The sequence below is a fragment of the Acomys russatus genome, chromosome 31 (assembly GCF_903995435.1).
Source record: "Acomys russatus chromosome 31, mAcoRus1.1, whole genome shotgun sequence".
Taxonomy (NCBI): domain Eukaryota; kingdom Metazoa; phylum Chordata; class Mammalia; order Rodentia; family Muridae; genus Acomys; species Acomys russatus.
Window position 1 is genome coordinate 25,175,709 of NC_067167.1, and position 14,196 is coordinate 25,189,904.

At 35.2% G+C, this 14,196-nt stretch overlaps 1 protein-coding gene across 1 annotated transcript in view; it reads right to left on the minus strand.

Annotated features, from left to right (window-relative positions):
* Nucleotides 1–14,196, minus strand: part of Lrriq1 (leucine rich repeats and IQ motif containing 1) — a 152,734-nt gene that overhangs the window by 18,574 nt on the left and 119,964 nt on the right. The window lies entirely within an intron of this gene.

Sequence of the window (14,196 nt, forward strand, 5' to 3'; positions counted from 1 at the left end):
AGAGGCAGAAGTTGGATCCAGAGGCCATGGAGAAGTGCTGCTTACTGGTTTGTTTGTAATGCCCCGCTTAGATTGCTTTCTTATAGAACCCAGGACAACTAGATCGGAAGTGGCAGCACTCCGAGGAGGCAGGCATGCCCACATTAACTATTTATCAAGAAATGCTATCTGAAAGCATTTTCTCAATAGATATTTCCTCTTCCCTGATGATTGTAGTTTGTATCAAGTTGATAAAAGTCTGAGAAGCATGGCCCCAGTTAACTTTTCATGGACATCAAATGTGCCACATTTTCCCTGTCATGACGACCTGAAGCTATCGACCAAAAGAAAATCTTTCCACCTTTATGTTTCTTCTGCTGTGGGTATTAGGCCACAGCAACAAGAGGTGACTAGAACAAGGATGCTCATCTCAGACGACTGTCAAGGAACTTCAGGCTATCTTTCATTACACCATATTATAATTTCCTGTTTTGTGTGTTTTGCTTTTACAATATAAGCTCTTAATAACACTAATGCATAAAACGATGCTACTCAGTAAGTATCGGTGAAAGGGGAACACTTGCCACAGCTGTTCTTTCTGTTTTTATCAAGTGCAGAACTATAATGCAAAGGTTTTTTAGTGTGTATACAAGCCTAAGTCCTATGGAAAATAGCACGTGTCTAAGCATGATTAACTTAATTACTAGACGAGGAAGGAACATCAACTCTGAAAGTCAGAATTACATCAGAATAAAAAAAGTCAACTAAAACTGGCAAATCAAAACACAGAACCAAAAAGGATGACCTCTTCATATGCCTACAGTGTACATAAGTCTAGAGGGGAGCAATTGTATTTAAGAGGCTCACCAAAAGAAATGAAGTAATTTAAAAATTCATGGAAATATTATCCTTTTCCTCATAAAAGGCAATAAAAGGTGCTCATTAAATCCATATGCTTCAAATAAATCAAATTTCTAAATTTTCTGAATAATATCCTATACTGAGGGAAATTAAGATTCAATTATCATTTAGGGCACAGAGAAATAAACTAAGTAGTTATATTTTAGTTCACGTGGTAACTTTCCCATGACTGTTTCCTTTTTCACTAATGGCTTTTCTCCATAATATAATTTTGAAATAGTCTTGGTTTCATGAGCAGAGATGAGTTCATTTGTTTACCAAAAGCTTTTGGAGGACATTATTGTAGCTACACAAAATGCTTCTTCTTGTGCTGTGAAATAGCTTAAGTCATTTTGATAAATGATTGCTTCTATGTAGCTCATGTTGGAAATACTAAAAATTTCTTTATAGAGTATAAATGGTTTGGATGTATTTAGTAAAGAAATTATTGCCTCATATCTCACAAATAAAGGGACAACCCAAAGTGGAATTTGGCACAAATACACTAGGAGAATTTGAGTTTCATTAACATCTGTATAAATACTTGTTGATAGGCTGTTTACAGCTTCTTCCTTAACCAAGCCAATCTGTGGCTGGCAAGCAGACAGCATGGCAGGAAACCAATAACTCTCTCAGAGCCATTTGAATGTGGCAGCAACATTGCCATTCTTTAAAGACATATGTAAGTATACACGCGCTGTATTGCTAAGGAAAAAAATGACTTAGTGAATAAAGACCAGGACTGTTGGTAAAAAGATTAAAAATGGAAACTTTGGGAGGGCAGCCAAAATTATATATGTAAGGTCAAAGGCTAACTACAGCATTAATCACTCCTTTACTCAGTTCATTCAATTTTTATGGCGAAACAGATTTTTAAAAAAAAAAAAAAACAGAATGAAAGATACTTGTGAGTTTCTGACATTTGAATTAATTCGCAAAACTGAAATGCTTTTAGGCTGAGGTGTAGAAATAGCATGGACAATGAAACTGGGAAGCTAATGTCTAAAATATTTGGGATTTTAAAGATTATTCCTTAAACAGACTTGCTTGATGCAGTGAATACTTTCGAAATAACAGATCAAATTCTTTAACAAAGTGTTTATTATCCAATTAAAGAAAAACCAGAATTCTGATTCTAACCAAATATAGCATATTTTTGACATTTGTGCTCCTTAGCTGAGCTATGTCTTCTTGCTCATGTGTGTATAGTGTATTCTTAAAAATACTTCTATGGTTTCTTTCCTGAAAGTCACATAAAGTGAAAAAAATTATAGGTGGTCTAGATCTCATTTTTAACTGGGCCTGGGACTAGGACAAGGTAAGGAACACAAGAGAGATATTCTGTCACAAAAATTTTCAGGGAGTGCCAAGAATCAAGAAATATTTTGATAAAATATTAAATACCTTAATTAATAGTGTATGTTTGGTACAAATTTATATATTTAAATATATAAACATATATGATATATAATTATCAAAATAAATATATTGTTGTATTTCTTAGTAAAAATGAGGACAAAAATTTATGGTCAGCTGTTCAGAATCAGTAAACGTGCTCTGCCAAAACACCTGAAGCCTTAAGGCAAAAGTCATACTGATCCTGCCTCTCCTTAGTGTGTGTTCATTTCTAACCAATAGTATCAATAGTGTCAAGATGACATACTTTTTAGGACTACCAAGTAGCCACAGGGCTTATATTTTTCTATAGTTTCCTATGGATACGACACAAAACTTTACTCTTTATAAACAGAGGCTTGGGATTGTGACATATAATAAATTAATTTTGAAACTAACTAATTTATGTGATATTTTTGGAGTTGCATTTTATCTGTCCTGTACCTATCGGCTGTGTAGTGGTACACACTGATTTACCATCTCCCTACTTCTTCTTCTACTAATTACTAATGATATAAAATGAATAACTATAGTACCCTTAATATGTAGGTATTTTGCAACTGTGTCCACATTGCTATAATATTTAAAGAAAATAAAATCTATTTTGCATGGACTTAACCAGACAAGCTATCTTGCAGGGAAATGTCTATGTATGAGTTAAAGTTTCCAGGAGGTTCCTGGAATGAAGGGACAACTTCAGAGTTAATCACAATGGGAGGGAGAGCAGCTAGCTTTCCAGAGGTTAGTCTAGGAAGTCCTCCTTAGAAAAATTCTAAATCGTCAACAGATATTTCTTAAAAAATATATTTTCTTTCATAATATGTAAGGGTTCTCACATGTCATTTATAGAGAAAAATCAATTTCCAGGAGATAAGAAGGGTGTATGGTCCTAATTGATTTTAAGTTATTTCAAATAATTTTTAGCAATTGCTTCATAATAACCATGAAGGAGGCTCCATTGACATGATTCTCTCCTGTTTCACTCTTTTAATTTGATTATCCTTGGAAAATATTCCTCTGTCTAACCTAGATTCCCTCAGGGAGTGTTAATATGGTAGGTCATCCAAACTAAGGCCCACCCAAAAGAATAATCAAGAGTAATGATGTAATCAGGTTGGTTTTCAGAACAATATAGTCATATTGACCATATAAGTACCATTGACACTTCTTATTTTTGTAGTTTTTTTGTTTGTTTTTATATAAACTTGTATACAGGTTTTTGCTCTTTGGTAAAAAGACATACAATTTTAAATTCATATATGTATGTAATAGTTGGTAACCAAGCTAATGATTTAATTTTCATTACCTGCTTTATTTAAATGGAAGATAATAAGTAGTACTATATTGATTCATTAAAACTAGGAGCTTTAAATATGTTATTTATAATTTTGATATAATTTTAATCATAGAATATTACAAAGCAACGTAAGAGAAATATTCCCAAAACACACACATCTACACATTCATAATGAACTTCTCATTGTGTCTATTATATTATGAGTTATTTTTATAAAGTGATTTTTTGTATTTCAAATTAAATATAGATACTCTTCTGTTACTTATACAGTACATATGAAAATTTAAATCTATCTTAAAATATTTCTTGTATTATAAACAATAAAAGCATTTTATTTCACTAACTGAAGAGGCATAGCCTGAAAAATATTAAGACATTTTTGTTCTGCATATACTCAAGAAGATATTTTTCTTATTACTTTACCAATAAAAAGGATCACTATTTTACATAGTCAGATTTCATTATGCACAAAAATGACTTTATGATGGATTTCACATGTTTAGAATCAAGCTAAGGATCTCTGGTACTGTTTTATAATAGTAGAAGAAGCCCATAGTGACAATATAAACCTATCAAAAGAGCCACTCTCATCTTTAAACTGTTAAAGAACACTAAAATTTAACACTGAATGAATATAGGATTCAAATATTTAAGGAGGAAAAATAAATAAGTGTATAAACTAAAATACAGTAGTCTGTGATATCTCTGATAATTCCAAAAATAGAGAACAGTCTGCAAATCAGGAGTTTTACTAAAGATGGCCCATGGGATCTCACAAAGCCTGAACCACCAACCAAAGAGCATGCATGGGCTGGACTTACGCCCCAATCATATGTAGCAGATGTGAGTTGGACACCATGTGGGTCCCCTAACAATGGAAATAGGTGCTGTCTCTGACTCTGTTGTCTGCCTTTGGATACCTTTCCCCTAACTAGGTTGCCTTGCACTTAGACCTGCTCCAGCTCCTGGTGCCAGGGTGGGTTCGAACCCCTTGAGGGCATCCCATTCTCTAAAAAGAAAGAGGAAGGATAAAGGGGAAGGTGGAACTGGAGAAGTGGGAGACAAAGCTGAGATCAGCCTATAAAGAGATTAAATAAATGAATAAACTACGCTCAGCATGTTCTTAGTAATAAGTTCTTCTAACTCCTAAGTTCATGAAGGAAATCCTGGATATATCCCATGTGCTTTTGAGTACATCTCAGTCAGGATCCACTGATGGCTCACAGTGTATCTATCCTGTACTTTTGCTTTGTTTCTGAACAAAATAATTTGCTACTCTGGAAAAAAAGCCATTAAGTATAACTAGATTTTCAAGATGGCAGAGTCCAGGGCATACCTTTTCTGAGTGGCAGGAGGTCAGAGACTAAGTATCTGGATCCAGGTAGTAACTTGACAGCTGAATCCAAAACACAAACAGTGGTTTCCCAGGCAGACAAAGAATCAACGAAACCAGAAGCTGGTTCTTTGAAAAAAATCAATGTGACAGACAAACCCCTCGCTAAACTAACTGAAAGGCAGAGAGACAGAACCCAAATTAACAAAATCAGAAATGAAAATGGGGTTCATAACAACAGACACTATGGAAATCTGAAGAATTATTAGGTCTTACTTCAAAAGTGTGTATTACACAAAATTGGAAAATCTAAAGGAAATTAATTTTTTTTGATAGATTTCACCTACCAAAATTAAATCAAGATCAGGCAAGCAGTTTAAATAGTCCCTATAACCCCTAAGGAAATTGAAACAGCCATCAAATGTCTCCCAACAAAAATAGACCAAAGCCAGATGGTTTTAGTTTTTAAACAAGAGCTAATACCAATACTCTTCAAACTATTCCACAAAATAGAAAGAGAAGGAACATTGCCAAACTCATTCTGAGGCCACAGTCACTCCGATACCTAAACCACACAAAGATTCAACAAAGAAAGAGTATTTCTAAGCAATTTTACTCACGAACATTGATAGAAAAATACTCAATAAAATCCCCCAAATGTAATCCAAGAACACATCATCCCAGTGATACAGAGATGGGTCAACATATAAAAATCCATCAACGTAATCCACCACATAAACACATAAAAAAAAAATCACTTGATCATCTCACTGGATTCAGAAAGGCTTTGACAAAATCCAACACCCCTTCATGATTAAAGCCTTAGAGAGATCAAGAATACAAGGCCCATGCCTAAATATAGTTAAGGGTATAAACATAAAAATAAAGCAAATAGACAACACTAAATTAGATGGAGAAAAACTCAAAGCAATCCCCTAAAATTAGGGAGAAGACAAGGCTGCTCACTCTCTCCATATCTCTTCAACATATCCTAGAAGTTCTAGCTAGATCAATAGGACAACTAGAGAAATTCAAGGGAATATAAATTAGAAAGGAAGAAGTCAAAGTATCATTCACAGATGATACGATAATATTCAAAAGTGACCCCAAAATTTCATCAGAGAACTCCTACAACTGATAAATACCTTCAGCAAAATGGCTAGATACAAGATTAATTAAAAAAAAATCAGTAGCCCTCCTGTACACAAATGACAAACAGGCTGAGAAAGAAATCATGGCAACCACACTCCTCCCAATGGCCAGAAATAATATAGAGTATCTTTGTATAACTCTAATCCAGCAAGCCAAAGACCTGTATGGCAAGAACTTCAAGTCTCTGAAGAAAGAAATTGAAGAAGATATCAAATCATATACAACAAGAGAAATTCTGGAGGTATTTCCAACTCTGAATTCAAACTATACTACAGAGCTATATTTTAAAAATCTGCATGGTACTGGCTTAGAAATAGACTAGTTGATCAATGGTATCAAATTGAAGAACCAGAAATAAGCCCACACACCTATGGATGCTTGATTTTTGACAAAGGAGCCAAACCATACAATGGGAAAAAGAGCATCTTCAACAAATGGTGCTAGTCTAACTGGATGTCTACATGTAGAAAAAATGCAAATAGGTCAATATTTACCACCCTGCACAAAATTCAAGCCCAAGCATATCAAAGACCTCAACATAAAACCAGAAACACGAACTCTATTATAAGGGAAAATGAGGAAGAACCTTGAACTCACTGGCACAAGAGACAACTTCCTGAATAGAACACTAACAGCTAAGGCTCTAAGATCAACAACTAATAAATGGGACCTCTTGAAACTGAAGGACACTGTCAGTAGAACAAAACGGTAGCCTACAAATTGGGAAAAGATATTCACCAATCATATATCTGACTAATATCCAAAATATATAAAGAACACAAAGCACTAAACACCAAGAAACCAAACAATTCAATTAAAACATGGGGTGCAGTCCTAGACATAATTCCTGATTTGGCTGAGAAGCAGTTAAAGAAATGCTCCACATTCATAGTCATCAGGTTGGTCCCAATGTCCACTCCATGAGATGAAACCCATACATGGAGTTAACAGGAAAATAGTCTCCTAAGAACCCTTTGCTATAAGCATAGCTCACAACATCTCTTCTTGTACTTGATGGTAGCTAATATAGAGACCCTCAACTGGTCAACAATAAGGGTCAGTAGAATTTTCTGCCTAAACTGGACACACACACAAACACACCACCCCCACCACCACCACCACAACCACCAACACCACTACCACCACCATCATCATCATCTCATAAAGCTCAGAGAAAATTTAAAAATAGGGGTAGAAAGTTTGTAACAGCTGGAGTGTTGGCCAATATCAAGAAAACTGTGTTTCTCAGACACATTAGGGCAGTTTTACAAATGAGTATACAGTGACTATGACAACATGTAAAAAACTTGTGCAAATTCAACCCAGAAAAATTCCAGCACAGAGGAAGTAAGGTAGAAATGAAATCACACCATTAACTGAGGGTCCATTGGCATTTGATGGCTACTGGGAGAAGGAGAATAAGTTATCTTTAATGAATTGGCCCTCAAGTCACATTACCATAGGCCTATAGAGTAAAATTTCCTCTGATAAGCTAGCTTATCACTTAAAATTAATTCTTCCCCAACGTCATAAGATATAAACAATATGCAGACAAGTTTGTGATATAAAATCATGAATGGCTTTTAGAGAATTTCTAAACAATGTATTTATTCTCGTATATAGTCTCATAGCCCCAGTGTTTGCTGTTTGAATTCTTCTTTGCATTCTGGTGTCCAGGACTGTTAGCAGAATTACAGATTCATCAGAGCTTACAGAATTCTTGAGTTTTATTCCCTGTGTTTCCAAAAGCTTTTATATCCCTATCACAAATTAGTTCCTAACATTTAAGGAGCACACAATCATATCAGTCATGACAATGACCCCACTCTCATAATATTTCCATACTACTTAACTTTTCTCATTGCCCTGACAAAGTTTCTGACATAAATAATTAAAGACAGAAAAAGTTTTGACTTTAAAAGTTGAGTCTAATCATATGCCCACATGCTTGGACAAAATTCATAACTGTACGTGCATTTACAGGTTTGGTTCTGTTTCACTGAGAAGCAGAAGCAGAAACTGAGAAAGATCCAGGGCCCATCCAAGGCACACCCCTTCTACTTTGGTACAACTTCTAAAATATACATACTCTCCCCCAAATGATATGAGTAGCTTTCAATGTCGGCGCTGTATGTTCTGACTAATCCTATCTTTTCCTCAACTAAAGTCTATTCTACCTGATTTCTTTAATGTTTCTGGTATTTAAAATTTGTAACAACAAAAATAATTTCCCAGTGTTTTATATTACTTAGCCTAACCCTGAGTGAATCATTTGCAAGTAGGTTGGGTCTCCTAAGAAACTGCTGTTATTGTCCACAATGTCTCTGAATTTTCAGCTGTTGAAAGATTCTTTCCCAGTTCCCAATACTGTGGGTGCTGTTAGCATCCTTCAAAGGTAGTAGTTAAAGGACGTTAAATCATTAGGGGTGTGGCCCTGATGCAGTATTGAATCAAGAACTCTTCTTAACTTTTCTGCTTTTAGAAAAATTCATGTCTCATTCACACCCACACCAGTAATATTGACTTTCACCAGGCCCCATAAACAGGCTCCAGGAACCATGAGAGTGTGAGTCTCATTTTCCTCTTTAAGCTGATATGCTCAAGTATTTTGTCAAAGTGATGGAAAGCTGACTAAAATAACTGATACACAGGAATTCATCCAATATTTTCTGGTTCCACTCATCATGCCCTCACCATGTCCTTTTGTGCCTTCAAATTGTACCGACTTCCTCTTCTTCTTCATCTTCTTCTTCTCTGTATACTAGTGTAGATTAGTTGTACCTATCCATCTAATTTTTAATCCTAGAATCACAATGCACATATTAGACTTAATGAAATGTAATAGTTAGCCAATTTTTCATTGTTTTATTTTACTGCATTGAGACACCATTCCATTACACAGCCCCAGACAATCTGAAACATAGTATGGAGACCAGGCTACCCTGGAACTCAGAAAGCATTCCTCCTCTGCCCCTTGAGAGTTGGGATAAAGGTGTTTGGCACCTAACAGCACTAATTTTCCTTTTTCTTAGGGAATGTAAGGGAATATCCAGCTGTAAATTTTAATAATTCAGATGTAAAGTGAAGTAATTAATTAATTAAAACAAGAAAAATAACATTTTAAAAATATTTTATAAATTATGAAAGACTAAAAAAGATTACTGTTGTATTTTTTTTCTGAATGTATAAAAAAAAAAAAAAAAGCAAGTCCATTTACTGAACCAAGTTTTGTCTAGTTTCAAGAGTTTCTCTGTGCTTTAGAAAATGCCAATGTTCCTGGAAGAAGCATGTACTAGTTCATAACTTGCATACATGTATACCATTGACATAGTCAGATAAATTAAAATTGTTGCAGTCATAAAATACTGTAAATTCATGTTTATAAAACTAGTATATGCCGAGGAGTGGTAATTAAATACTCACTGTTGCCAAAGAAGCACATAAAATGAATTCATAAAAAAAAAAAATGGAAACAAAATTTGACACAGAAAAGATAAATGGTTAATTAATTTAGATTGCTTTCTGTGCAATCATGAAGACTGAACTTTAGATCAAAGCACCACAGAGTAATCGGGTGTCCCACACTAACCTAGAAGCCCAGGTTTGGAGAAGGCAGAGACACAAGGATTTCTGGGGCTTGCTATGTTCTACAAAACACGGGTTCCAGATTCAGAGAGGCCCTGCCTTGAAGGAAGTGATGAAAAGTGGTGGAGGGAGACATATGATGCACAACATACAGAGATACGTATACTCATAAATAAATAAAAAGATATAAGATTCCTAAATTGGTCTTTCCCTTGTTGTTTCTCCTTGTTTTCCCAGGAGACAGCCTTGGAAATTCGAAGTTGGATTAAGTTGGAAACAAAGGATTTTATCCATAAAAAAATAAGAATGAACATCAGTAAATTTTTGGGGTCAGTTTGTCCCTCAATTTCAGTAGAGATGAGGTGAAAAAGATAAGGAAAATACACAAGGTGGGTTCGTGTTGTAACTCATAAAGCTGTTTTCTTAATAGATAAATAAAAATACAATGTATACTGAAACTTACTATACTTACTATAAATTTTACTATAAATTTAAAAGGGAAAGAAAGGCTTCCATCTTATCAAAAGGAAATCAGTCCTGCCATCAGCTCGATATATCCTGGTTTTTAATAGTTTTACAAAAAGCTGTTCCTCAGAAGGCAATTTCCATAGACTCTGTGCAGCATGATGGGCTACTTGGGTTATGACCAGCTCATACATAATTCCCTATGGCTAGAACATTTACTGCCCCTGCCATTCTCATAATTTAATATCAGAGTAAAGTTGGAAGAAACTTACAAATTCCTCTGAGACTAAATACCGGAAAATCGTATTTTTAAAATTTTTCCTTATTTTCCAAATGTTATTCACAAGAGAAAACATAATTCTGTGTTATTTTTTGCAGCTGGTATATAAGTAACATAGCAAAATCTCATTTGCTTCTATATTCACAAACAATCTAAGGGAATTTTGTGGAACAATATAGATTTTTAGTGAAGTGCAACTACCATATATGGGCTTTTAAGTCATGGAGACCAAAGTTGAACTGTGTCTTTTACTAAGTAATAAAATTAGCATTTCATTAAAAAGATGTTTTTCTCTTAAGGCTATTATCAAGATATAATTATCTGTAAAATAATATTTGTTTTCTAAACAAATAGTATTCTATGCTTTTTTTCTCCTGTGGCACTTACTTCAGAATATTAAGAATACAAGCTATATAAAAATTTGTTAGATCTTGGTGTTTACTAGAGACATTTTTTAAGATATTTGATTTTGTGTGGCAAGTAAGGGCCCTGCTGCTGACCCCATGGACTCAGGTCCATAGAATTGTTAAACTCACAGGTCATTGCTCTCAATGGAATTCAAGAAAGATTGTGAATACATTTTAAAAAAGTAAATCTAAGTTTTTGTTTAATTATCAGTAAGTGTTTTTCCCACTTATTTTTTAAATTTTTCTTATTTTTTAATATACAGTGTTAAAAGAAAGGAAGAATCATCTTGACAGGAAAACGCTAGTATTTTGTGTAACATAAGTCCTGAGGAAACAGCAAATTTACATCATTTATATAAAAATCTGAATACAGTGTGTACCTTTGTAACTATGTATGTCAGTTGAACAAGTTCTCTCTCTCTCTCTGTGTGTGTGTGTGTGTGTGTGTGTGTGTGTTAATCTAACTTCCCTTAACTTGTTAATTTGCCTGTCCTATTTCATTTTTAGAATCATTTCTCTGTTTTTTTTCAAAAAGTATAATTTCACTAGAGTTTTATTGCTCCATTACATTTTCAATATAATGGAATTTCATTCTCTGATATTTCTGTAAATCTATTTGCTATAAATGGTCAAGCCTGGTAGTAATTTTGGCTTTTATTTTTACTTTCACTCATGTGGCTGTTTCATTAGATGTTCAAGTTTGTTTTGTTAATGTTATTTATAGTTATTAATAGATATATGTACAAGTGAACTTCTATCATTCAGAAAGCGTTCCCATACAGCCTCCTGGATCTCACTGTGTCTAACATATAAATTAAATGTGTTTCTCTCTGTGTTAGTAAGGATATGGATATTTAGGCCTCCCCTGAGACTTGAGACATATCACCTCATAAATGGGGGATTAGTATAGAGTTATTCTATCTTGTCATCTCTGAGTTTTGATAATTTCTCCAAATTTAGTTTTCAAAATGTATTTGTTTTGACATTCAATACCATTCACTGCAAAGGTATATTGTGAAGATATGATAATCAAGACATTGTAATAATAAGCTGGATTTAGGTTTAACATTTGTATACATGTCAATATATGATGTGCATGAAAATACATAATTTTACATAAAATAAAATAAGAGCAGCTGCTTGTGGTGGCATATGTTTTGATCACAGCACTTGAGAGGCAGAAGCAGGGTAGTCTCTATGTGTCTGAGACTATTCAAAGATACACAAAGGCCTTGTCTCAAGAAAAATAAAAATAAGTAACATCATAATCAATATATGCAAAACAATCTGGAAACATATATGTGAGTATAGTTTTTCTTATCTTTGTCAAAAAATCATATTCCTCTCTTAAGCAAACAACCCCAACTATTAAACAACCACATATAAAATAGAGAACAAGCAAGAAATTTCCAGAATATTGAGAAAGAGTATGAATCTAGATGCATACTATGAAATTTCATAACAATTTACACAAATAACAACATACTTACATATGAAAGGAAACTGTAAAAGTTCTAAGAGGTAAAATGTTAGCATATTTAGGTAGCCATGGGGTTGGTAGTGAGTTTTAGGCATATAAGGAGACAGATAGGCTCCAGGAAATGTAAGGGGCCTATGCTGAGCCTCCTCGCAGCTGGAGATATGGAGCCTGAAGTGGTGAACACCTACAGCCAGGCAGGACTTCCACTGGATGGATGAGGACACCAACCCACCCACAAATCCTGTGACCCCAAATTTGTCCTGCCTACAAGATATGCAGGGACAAAGATGGGGCAAAGATTGAGGGAATGGCCAACCAAAGGCTGGCCCTGCTTGAGACCGTCCCATGGGAGAGAACTAATCCCTAATATTATTAATGTACCTCTGCTATGCTTATAGACAGGAGCCTAGCATAACTCCTCTGAGCGGCCTCACCCAGCAGCTGATGGAAACAGATGCAGAGACCCACAGCCAAGCATTAGGCAGAGCTCAGGGAGTCCTATGGAAAAGCAGGGGGATTGGTTGAGGGAGCAGGAGGGGGTCAAGGATTCCACAAGAAGATCTACCAAATCAACTAACATGGGATTACAGAGACTGAACCACCAACCAAAGAGCATCCATGGGCTGGACCTAGACCCCCTGCGCATAAGTAGCAAATGTATAGCTTGGTCTTCATGTGGGTCTCCCAACTGGAGCAGGGAACCCTCTCTGACTCTGAGGCCTGTCTTTGAATCCCACTCTCCTAACTGGCCTGCCTTGTCTGGTCTCAGTGGGAGAGGGTGGGCCTAGTTTTGCAGCAGTGACTTAATGTGTCAGGGTGAGCTGGTACCCATGTGGGACCATCCCCTCCTTGGAGGAGAAGAAAAGGGAAGAACGGGAGGAGGGGGCATAGGTGTGGGAGGGTAGACTTGGGAGGAGAGGAGGGAGACTGCAATCAGGATGTAAATTGAATAAATAAATAAAACAGAAACAAGTACATAATTCTTAAGGAAAATAACTAGTATTCTGGTTCTTGTTTCCTTCCTTTTTTTTTTTTTTTTTTTAAAGACTTCTGCTGTGTGGAAGACAATGCAAGCAAACGAGACAAATTATAGAATAGAAGAAAATGTTTGCAAAAGACACATATAACAAATAATTGTCATTCAAAGAACATAAAGAATTGTTAAAACTCAAGGAAATGAATCACCTTGTAAAAAGACAGGCAAAAGACCTAGATGCTTATCAGCATATGCAAATCAGTATAGATAAAGATGTTCAATATCTCATATCAGTAAGGAATCTGACCAATAATGCGGCACCACTACGTCCCTACCAGAAAGTGAAAAATCCACATCAACAAAACATTAAAGGATGGAGAAGATGCGGACCAACAGGGAATTCATGCATTGTTCCTGAAAATGAAAACTGGACAGCCACTTTGAAAAACTGCCTGGCGCCTTATTAGAAATTAAGCATGCTTTAAGCATACAGCCCCGTGATCATGTTTTGGATTTTACCTCCAAATGATTTACAAACTTATGGACACATAATGCACACTGCAGTTTTACTCATAATTGCTAAAACTTCAGTGGGTGGGTGGATAAAATTAAGTACATCCAAAAGTAGACTACTAATGAGTACTAAAGGGAAATAAACTAAACAGACAAAACCACTCCCACCACCATGGAAACTTGGGATGTGAGTTATAGTGGTGTTCATTTATAATACTAGAACTCAGCAGACTTATGTGTCTGAAGCCAACTCCTCATGCTACATTCCAGGTTACATGAAGGTACAAAGTGACTTCCTATTATAAAAGGGAGCTATAAAGTCAGTTATAAATCAATATTTATACAAACCAATACACATCAGTAATGAAATAAGCCAATCTTAAAAGTCTTTCTGCTCTATAAATACCACTATATAATGCTCCTAAACAGGTACA